Below are 8,591 nucleotides of genomic sequence, written 5' to 3' on the forward strand. Positions count from 1 at the left end.
GAACTTTTGAGTCTTTGTTTGGAGGTTTATGTAAGCTTATATTTACATTTTTAGGGATTAATTTCCAGTTCTATTACAAGTTCCAGCTGCTACTGTCATCCCAAGAGATGTGATTTAAAGGGCTTTTTACTGAAAAAGGTAGGACAGGAAAAAAATCCAATCTTGTGGTAGGAGAGAAATGGTATTTCAGTGCAGATATGTGGTTACTGTTAGATTAATATAAACCAAACTAATACAGACAGTTCTTGTACATCTTAATAAACTATATCATTAGTGCCTTTTGACACAATAGTTTTCTCGAGCCAGATAATCTTGTGAGAAATCCTAGCTGCAAGGAATAGAAGATGTTTATTGAATTGAGCAGAACCAAGATTTTGCCCATGTTTTCTTAATTTGCTGGAGCTTTAGCTTTGATTTAACTAACACATCATTCTGTTGAATTGAGTCACTTTTCTGTCCAGGCTAGTAGCCTTTCCCTGTCTCTTGCAATGGTTCATATCATGTGTTTGAGTGTTTGGCTGTGACTGGGTACTTTATCCAAGGGAAAGCTAACACTGCTGTGAAAAGAACAGCCCCACTCTTCTCCCAGCTTGCCTGCTTATTTCTATTTTATCTATGATACTGTTCCTATTTTATCTATGATACTATTTTATCTATGAAACTGTCTTTACCAACTCCTGATTACTCTTGCTTGCATGAGTAATTTCCTGTTCTAGGATTTCTGGTCTTTTTCCTCTGTCTTGCCAGAAGTGGGAGTTTTCCTTTCTGACTTGTCAGTAGCAGCTGCAGTGATCAGAGCTGCCTCTTTCAGACTTAATTTTAAAGAGGTGTTAATCTCTGCTTTAAGGAAAAAAAAAAGTGATTATTTCTGCCTGCATTTAATAAATAACAACAACAAAAGTCATGCTGGAGTAAATTAGTGTTAAAGGTATTTGACCTCATGTAACTGTAGATGAAGCTGGTGCATCAGAAGAACTAATGGCAAAATGTGTTTTAGAGTCAGCAGCTGAACTGTGATGCTGTATTCCATCTGCAGGAATAAATTAAGAACATAGTGGACTACTCTCCTCCAGAGTTGCATAAGTGTTTATCATTAAACACTTTTCTGAAACGCCTGCAGAATCTGGTCTTAGATTAGGACACTTAATCTGCTTTGAAATCCTCTTGATGCCAGCATCTGAAGAAGCAGAGGCTGGTGCACTTGCTCCTTCTGCAAAAGGCAAAGCCCCCCGAGGTTTCCCCAAGAAGGGCAGGAAAAAGCAGCCGCTGAGGTTGTGAATCAGAACCTTTATTTGAGCAATGTTTGAGAGAGGGGTGGGGTGGGGTGGGGTGGCGCGGAGGCGTGCCGAGCTCTTTGTCCATAGCCGCGGGGCCCATTGGTGTGCTTGTAGGACCATGGCCGGGGTCAGACGGGGTCCTTGTGTGCTTCCTGCTCCTCCGGTGGCTGTGGTTGTAGAAAGCTGCACCAGCCTTCAGTGGCTGCGGAGGGATTGGGCAGAGGAGGGAAAGGACAGTGGCAGACCTTGGTGTGCTCGGGGGTTTGTGCTGGGGTGAGAAAGGAAAATGACCAAAAAGAGCAGCCCCAGACGGTTGCCAGGGTCAGCCCCTGCATCCTTGGGTGCGGCTCTCCCAGCCTCACTCCAAGGCCGTCCATCTCACATCTCCGTGACAGCCAGGAGATGCCCACCATAGCCCAACCGCGTTGGGGATCGCTTATCTGCCCTGTAGAGCGTTGGCGGCTCTTCCTTCCAGCTGAGTTCTCAAGGGGAGAGAAGCCAGGAGTGTGCCGTGGTCTGGTCCCATCGCTGTGTGTGTCTGTCTTTAATAAGAGAAGGAACAAACCGAGCAGCATCCCCCTGTGACCATGGGCTGTCCCTGCCTCTCTGCCCAAGGGTCTCCAGCATCTCACCACGTCCGTCCATGTCCCGTCATCCTGATGGAGCGGTCACTCCCGTCCAGGCCCGAGCGTGTTACCTTCCCGCTTGTTGTGGACCGTGGTGGGTGTGGGTTGGGGCGATCTTACCTGTCCTGGAGTGTTGGCAGCTCTTCCTTCCAGCTGAGTGGTCAAGCGCAGCGAGGCCAGGATTGTACCGTGGTCTGGTCCCATCGTTGTGTGTTTCTGGCTGAAAGAGAAGAAGCACCAAACGGAGCAGCATCCCCCTGTGACCACGGGCAGCCCCTGCCTGTTTGCCCGAGTCTCTAGCATCTCACCGAGGCTGTCCGTGTCCCGTCATCCTGATGGCGCGGTCACTCCCGTCCTGGCCCGATCATGTCACCATCCTGCTTGTTGTGAGACAGCGGTTGGGAATGGGTTGGGGCGATCTTACCTGTCCTGGAGAACACTGACAGCTTTTCCAGCTGACTTTTCAAGGGGAGAGAGGCCAGGGGTGTGCCATGGCTTCATTCCGTCACTGTCCGTGTGTCCAGCTGTAATAGAGGAGGCGAGAAACCGAGCAGCCACCCCTGCCAGCACTGGAAGCCATCCCTGCCTCCCTGCGCGAGGCTCTCCCAGCCTCACACCAAGGCCGTCCAACTCGCATCTTCCTGATGTCCAGGAGATGTTGGTTGTAGCTCAGCCGTGTCACGTTCCCACTGAGCGAGGTGAGACCGTGGTGGGGAATGGGTTGGGGCTGCCTTCTCTGTCCTGTAGAGTGTTGGCATCTTCTCCTGCTGAGTTCTCAAGGGGAGCGAGGCCAGGAGAGTGCCGTGGTCTGGTCCCATCGCTGTGTGTGTCTGGCTTTAATAAGAGAAGGAACAAACCGAGCAGCATCCCCCTATGACCACGGACAGACCCTGCCTTTCTGCCCGAGGGTCTCGAGCGTCTCACCACATCCGTCGGTGTCCTGTCGTCCTGATGGAGCGGTCACTCTTGTCCTGGCCCGATCGTGTCACCGTCCTGCTTGCTGTGAGACAGCGGTGGGTGTGGGTTGGGGCGATCTTACCTGTCCTGTAGGGCGTGGACAATTGTCCGGCACAGTGCTGGAAAGGAGCGGCCAGGAGCGTGCGGTGGTTTAGTTCGGCCAGTGTCCTGTAGGGCGCTGAGAGCCATTTGAGGTGAGGGCCTGAGGAGAGAGGAGAGAGGAGCTGAATTCCTCTGGTTGAGTTTGTGTCCGGAGCGGAGGCTGGAGCCGCAGGAGCAGGCAGCCGAGCAGCCTCCCCGTCAGCACGGGCAGCCATCGCAGGGCTGCCCAACTGCCCAGCTGCCGTTGGGGCCAGCGTTCCGGGGCCAAGGCCGTCCCCGCCCCTTTGTGCCATGGGGCACCCCCTGCCTGCTGTGACATGGGCGGTGCATCACTGGGGGGGGGGCAGCAGGGGATGCGGAGCCCAGGCCTGGGCCAGGCGGTGGAAAAGGTGCCCGGGTGTGTGCGCAGGGCTGCGGGGCCGTGCCAGCAGGCTGTGGGAGCGTGCTGGGGTCCGGGTGGGGCTGTGCTGCCTGCCCTGCAGAGCTCTGAGAGCTCCCCGCCGAGGGGGAGAGGCCAGGAGCGTGCCCCGGTTCGGTCCCGTCGCTGCCCATGCGTGCGGCTGGAAGAGGAGAGGCAAGCAGAGGGGAGCCCCCCGGCTGCCCCCCATCTCTGCGCAGGGGGACACGTCTGTTCGTGCCCACCGTGGAAGCACGAAGGAAGAACTAAGTGAACAATAAACACTGAAAAGCCCAAAGCCCCGGGTTCTGATTCTGGGGAGGGGAATGAAGTAGCTGTAGCAGCAATCGCAAGAGATTAACAGAAAAGATACTCCTAAAGCAAACTCTGAAGGACATTGTTAAGATCAGTCTGACCTTTAGTCTCGGTGTGACCGAAATCAGTCCAATTTTGGGTCAGAATTCTGCCTGACGTCATGCAGGGGTCTCTGCTGAAGCCAGCGGGGTTGCCCGTGCAGTGGGGCCCCAGCCCCAGCGACAGACGTCAGTGACCTCTGTTGGTCGCTTACAAGGACAAAGTGGTATTTGGCTTCGTTTGACCCAAAGTAAATGCACAGAGCTTGCAGAGCAGCTTCCATGTTGCTGCATGAGCACATCAGGCTGTTGGGAACTTCAGCCCGCGTTCTTGCGGAGAGCCAGGTTAGAATAAAGCAGGCAGTTGTACTGGGGATGATGGAACAGTGCCTGGATGGCCTGCTGCCTCCCCGTAAGGAAGAGAAGGCACTCGTACACAGAGCGCCCTGTATTATCTCCTCCTTTCCCTACCCACAACTACCAAACGTGTAAGAGGAAGTCAGGCGTTTCTTCCCCCAGAAAAAGAGGGGGAAAGCGTGCTGCAGGGCACGGCACGTTGCAGAGAACAGTGACCGATCTGGAGGCGAGAGAGGCTGCAGCGCGCAGCGGGAGGCACAGCCGAGGCTGTCCCACCTGGCCCCGGGTCCCCCTGAACAAAACTGCTGTCAGGGACGTTGCAGCTCTCTGCAGGGATGCTCCCGGCTGTGCCAGCCCGGGGTTTGCTCTGCCCTTGCCCCTCAGGGTGCAGCCAGCTGTGGTTTGCCAATTTCTTCGGCTTTCTCTCTGGAAAAAGGCACGCGTGGCTAGAAGCATGCCTGCTGTTGCAATCCAGTTAAATGTAACTGGAGTTCAATCCAGTTGGAGGCCGGTCACTAGTGGAGTCCCCCAGGGCTCAGTACTGCGGCCAGTTCTCTTTAATGTCGTTATCGATGATCTGGATGAGGGGATCGAGTGCACCCTCAGTAAGTTTGCAGACGACACCAAGTTAGGTGCGTGTGTCGGTCTGCTCGAGGGCAGGAAGGCTCTGCAGGAGGATCTGGATAGGCTGGAGCGATGGGCTGAGGCCAGCTGTATGAGGTTCAACAAGGCCAAGTGCCGGGTCCTGCACCTGGGCCACAACAACCCCAAGCAGCGCTGCAGGCTGGGAGATGAGTGGCTGGAAAGCTGCCTGGCAGAGCAGGACCTGGGAGTCTTGGTTGCTAGTTGGCTGAATATGAGCCAGCAGTGTGCTCAGGTGGCCAAGAAGGCCAACAGCATCCTGGCTTGTATCAGAAACCGTGTGGCCAGCAGGGCTAGGGAAGTGGTTGTCCCCCTGTACTCGGCTCTGATGAGGCCGCACCTCGAGTACTGTGTTCATTCGGTTTTGGGCCCCTCGCTACAAGAAGGACGTCGAGGTGCTCGAGCGAGTCCAGAGAAGGGCAACGAAGCTGGTGAGGGGCCTGGAGAACAAGTCTCACGAGGAGCGGCTGAGGGAGCTGGGGTTGTTCAGCCTGGAGAAGAGGAGGCTCAGGGGTGACCTTATCGCTCTCTCCAGGTACCTTAAAGGAGGCTGTAGCGAGGTGGGGCTTGGTCTGTTCTCCCACGTGCCTGGTGACAGGACGAGGGGGAATGGGCTAAAGTTGCGCCAGGGGAGGTTTAGATGTTAGGAATGACGTTAGGAAGAACTTCTTTACCGAAAGGGTTGTTAGGCATTGGAATGGGCTGCCCAGGGAAGTGGCTGAGTCTCCATCCCTGGAGGTCTTTAAAAGACGTTTAGATGTAGAACTTAGTGATATGGTTTAGTGCAGGACTTGTTAGTGTCAGGTCAGAGGTCGGACTAGATGATCTTGGAGGTCTCTTCCAACGTAGATGATTCTGTGAAACACTCCCCCTTGCCCCAACTTTCCAGCTACAACAGGGAGTACAACTAAAACATGGTTAATCCAAAGCAGTAAAACCTGGTTTCTTATATTCCTAGAAATAGAGACAGACAGTCCTTCAAGTCAGGCTGAGGTATCCTCCATTTTGCAGTGCTATTCTACAAGCCAGAATTGTTTTTGAGAAGGTCTAAGAATATTTGCAGGTAACACATGCATGCATACATAAAAAGCTTCTAGAAATTTAGTAGGCATACAAGTAAAGTCCTAGTCTGTGCACTGTGGGGTGCTTGAAGCTCAAATGAAGGCTTGAAAGATATTTGCTGCCTGAAAATTGTTACTTGAATCTTACTGATACACCAGCCTCTCCTGGAATACAAAGTTTTCTATGAAAAGCTCTTATTTCCCTGTATTTTTTCAATTTTTCTTCAACACAGACAGCCCTGTTTTTCCCATTCTTTCTAGAAATAAGGTGTTAAAACCTTTGCCTGAAACATCATCCGTTTGTCAATTTGTCATTTGCTGGTGGAAAAGGGAAAAACCCCAACCTGAAATGTTCCCACTCAAAGAAAAGCAACCAGCTGAAGAGTGTTTCAGGCTGTATCAAAAGAAACTACTTCAGAGCTTCAGTAATGTCTACAGGTATTTGTTTCTGAAGCAGCGCTGTGTAGCTGGACGGCAGGCGTATGTGGTGTGTAGTGGGAGAAGGCTTGTAGGTGTGTGTGCGTTTAGAGGAAGAAGGCTTGCAGATACTCTGCAGAACACACGCAGGGTATGTGGGGGTGTGTGCAGGGGGAGAAGGCTTGGAGATACTCTGCAGAACTTTAATTCTTTGTTTTTCTCTCGTGTGGTCCCATTTTGCAAAGGCTTCCAGAAAGCAAGGTTTAGACAAGGATGTAAAAACTCCAGGTGCCGCTCTGTTCTCTTCCACCTTCAAAAGGAGGAAACCATTCAACTGCCTCTGCATTTGCTCAGTCCTCATGTACTTAATCCTGTGTAATGGGTAACCTATAGAGTTATCACTTGCACGCTTAAGTTTCACTGCAAGTGCAGCACAGGGGCAGTCTGCCTGCTTCTTCTGCTGTTAACTGAGGACTTCTTGACTTGCTGAGCATAGTCAGATTTTTTTACAGGTGTCCTTTTATTAAACACCTGGATAGAAACACGTAATTAAGATCAATTGCTAAAGACTAAGTTTCTTGATTTCAAAAAGCTTGCTTACATTCAGAAAGCCTTAGCCCATTTCTTCTACATACACTGGCCACAATATTTTGGCCGTCTTCATCCAAAATAAACTCCTGCAGTTATGTATCACAGTTGCCTATAATTTTTCTGGTCCCATTCCACAGGGATCTTTTCAAGTTTTCATTCGTTTTTCATTGATCCTTGTTTGGTATAATACAGTTAAACCCTCTGTAATTTTACTTTGATACTTATAGTTCTGTTCATTTTTTACTTTTACGTTAAAAATCTAGCCATCTGTACTATCTCTGTTCTAACAAAGATACTAAAGTGTTAATATCTTACGAGTGTGATGTTTTTCCCCAAGTTATCAGGAACTTATGATGTGACTTTGAAATGGCATCTCTTGGAATTTTTACTGTTGTGAAATTTCTCTTTTCGTTTAACTTTTAATATTCGCTATTACCATCATACAAAGTTAGCATGGAGGAAGGGAGAAGAGCAATCATATTTAAAATATTGTATGAGAAAGTGGTGGCGCAATCTTATACGGTGCCTCTAACATGTTTGCCTGGGAGTATATGTGAGCAGTGCAGGTCGCTGGGTTCAATTGCTGTATGTACTATTATTTCATAATGCTTGCGTAGACTGTATTTTATTTTAAGATGACATCATATTTTGATTATATTAAAGGACTTTTTTGATCAGCACTCCTTTCACAGTTAGCTTATTTTTTATTTATTTATTTTTTAACTCTGTTTGTGGCCTTCTAGTTTTTGCTTGCTCTTTCTAATGGCTGCACTCATTCTTGTAAAATAATCAAGGCAAGGTTTCTTCATGTCAGGTAAGTCTACTATGCCCTTGCTCAGGGTTCTTCGCTATCTCTAATCTTTTCCAACCATGCGTGACTAAACTGTGGGCAATATTTCAGCTGAGGCTTTAACAGTGCCTCATGGAATAAATATTATTTTTTCCTTACAGCTATATCTTTTTGTTGTTCTGTTTGCAAGAATCGAAGAGCCTTTGGTTACCTGTCTCCTTGTACAGATTTCAGAATGTGTGAATATAAATGTGTATTCTCATACTTTGAAAACTGAAGGTTCTAAGTTTTCAGACTGCAGATGATTTTTTCCCTGGATCTTCCAGATTTAATGACATGCATTTTCTTCTTTAGACCATCTCCTCCCTTTATTCTCTTTTTATGCAGTTCTAAATAAACTTCCTGACAGCAGAACAGAAGACAGGCCTGTGAGGAGCTTGACCAAAGCCAAACAAATTATATATATTTGTCCAAACCAACCCAATCACGTATAATATATACTACTTGTTATTTGCAATATTATTATATAGTAATATATAATTTCTAGATCTTTCTGGTGAATAGAAAAGATAACCAAGCTGATTTCCCTGAACTGAGAGCATTTATCAGCTGTTGTTTGCTGAGGAAAAGTGCTTCTTTTGCAAAGCTCCTGTCTAATCTGTTTTAACTTCAGGTACATTTTGAAACAAATAAATAACATTTATTTGCTCAAATTACTTTTTTTTTTTTTTTTACTGTTGTCAGCTGTAAGGATCTATGCCTCTAAGTTTACGACGAAATGATGCCAGCAACTGGCATAGAAGTGAAGCTGTGAGTCTGAAAACATGAATGGACCAGAAAAAATCGTCAGAGAGGTGGTCTTGATGCAGTTGTCTCAGCTGAGTTCAGAGGGCATAAACATGAAGAGCAGTGAGTAGAAGGGAATGAACCACTCCAGTGACTGTGCAGCTGTTAGAGAGTTCTTCCTCTGGGATGGGGAGAAAAAAGGGATAAAAATCATGTGAAATTACTTCCCTGCAGA

The sequence above is a fragment of the Anser anser genome, assembly GCF_964211835.1.
Source record: "Anser anser genome assembly, chromosome: 4".
NCBI classification, from domain to species: domain Eukaryota; kingdom Metazoa; phylum Chordata; class Aves; order Anseriformes; family Anatidae; genus Anser; species Anser anser.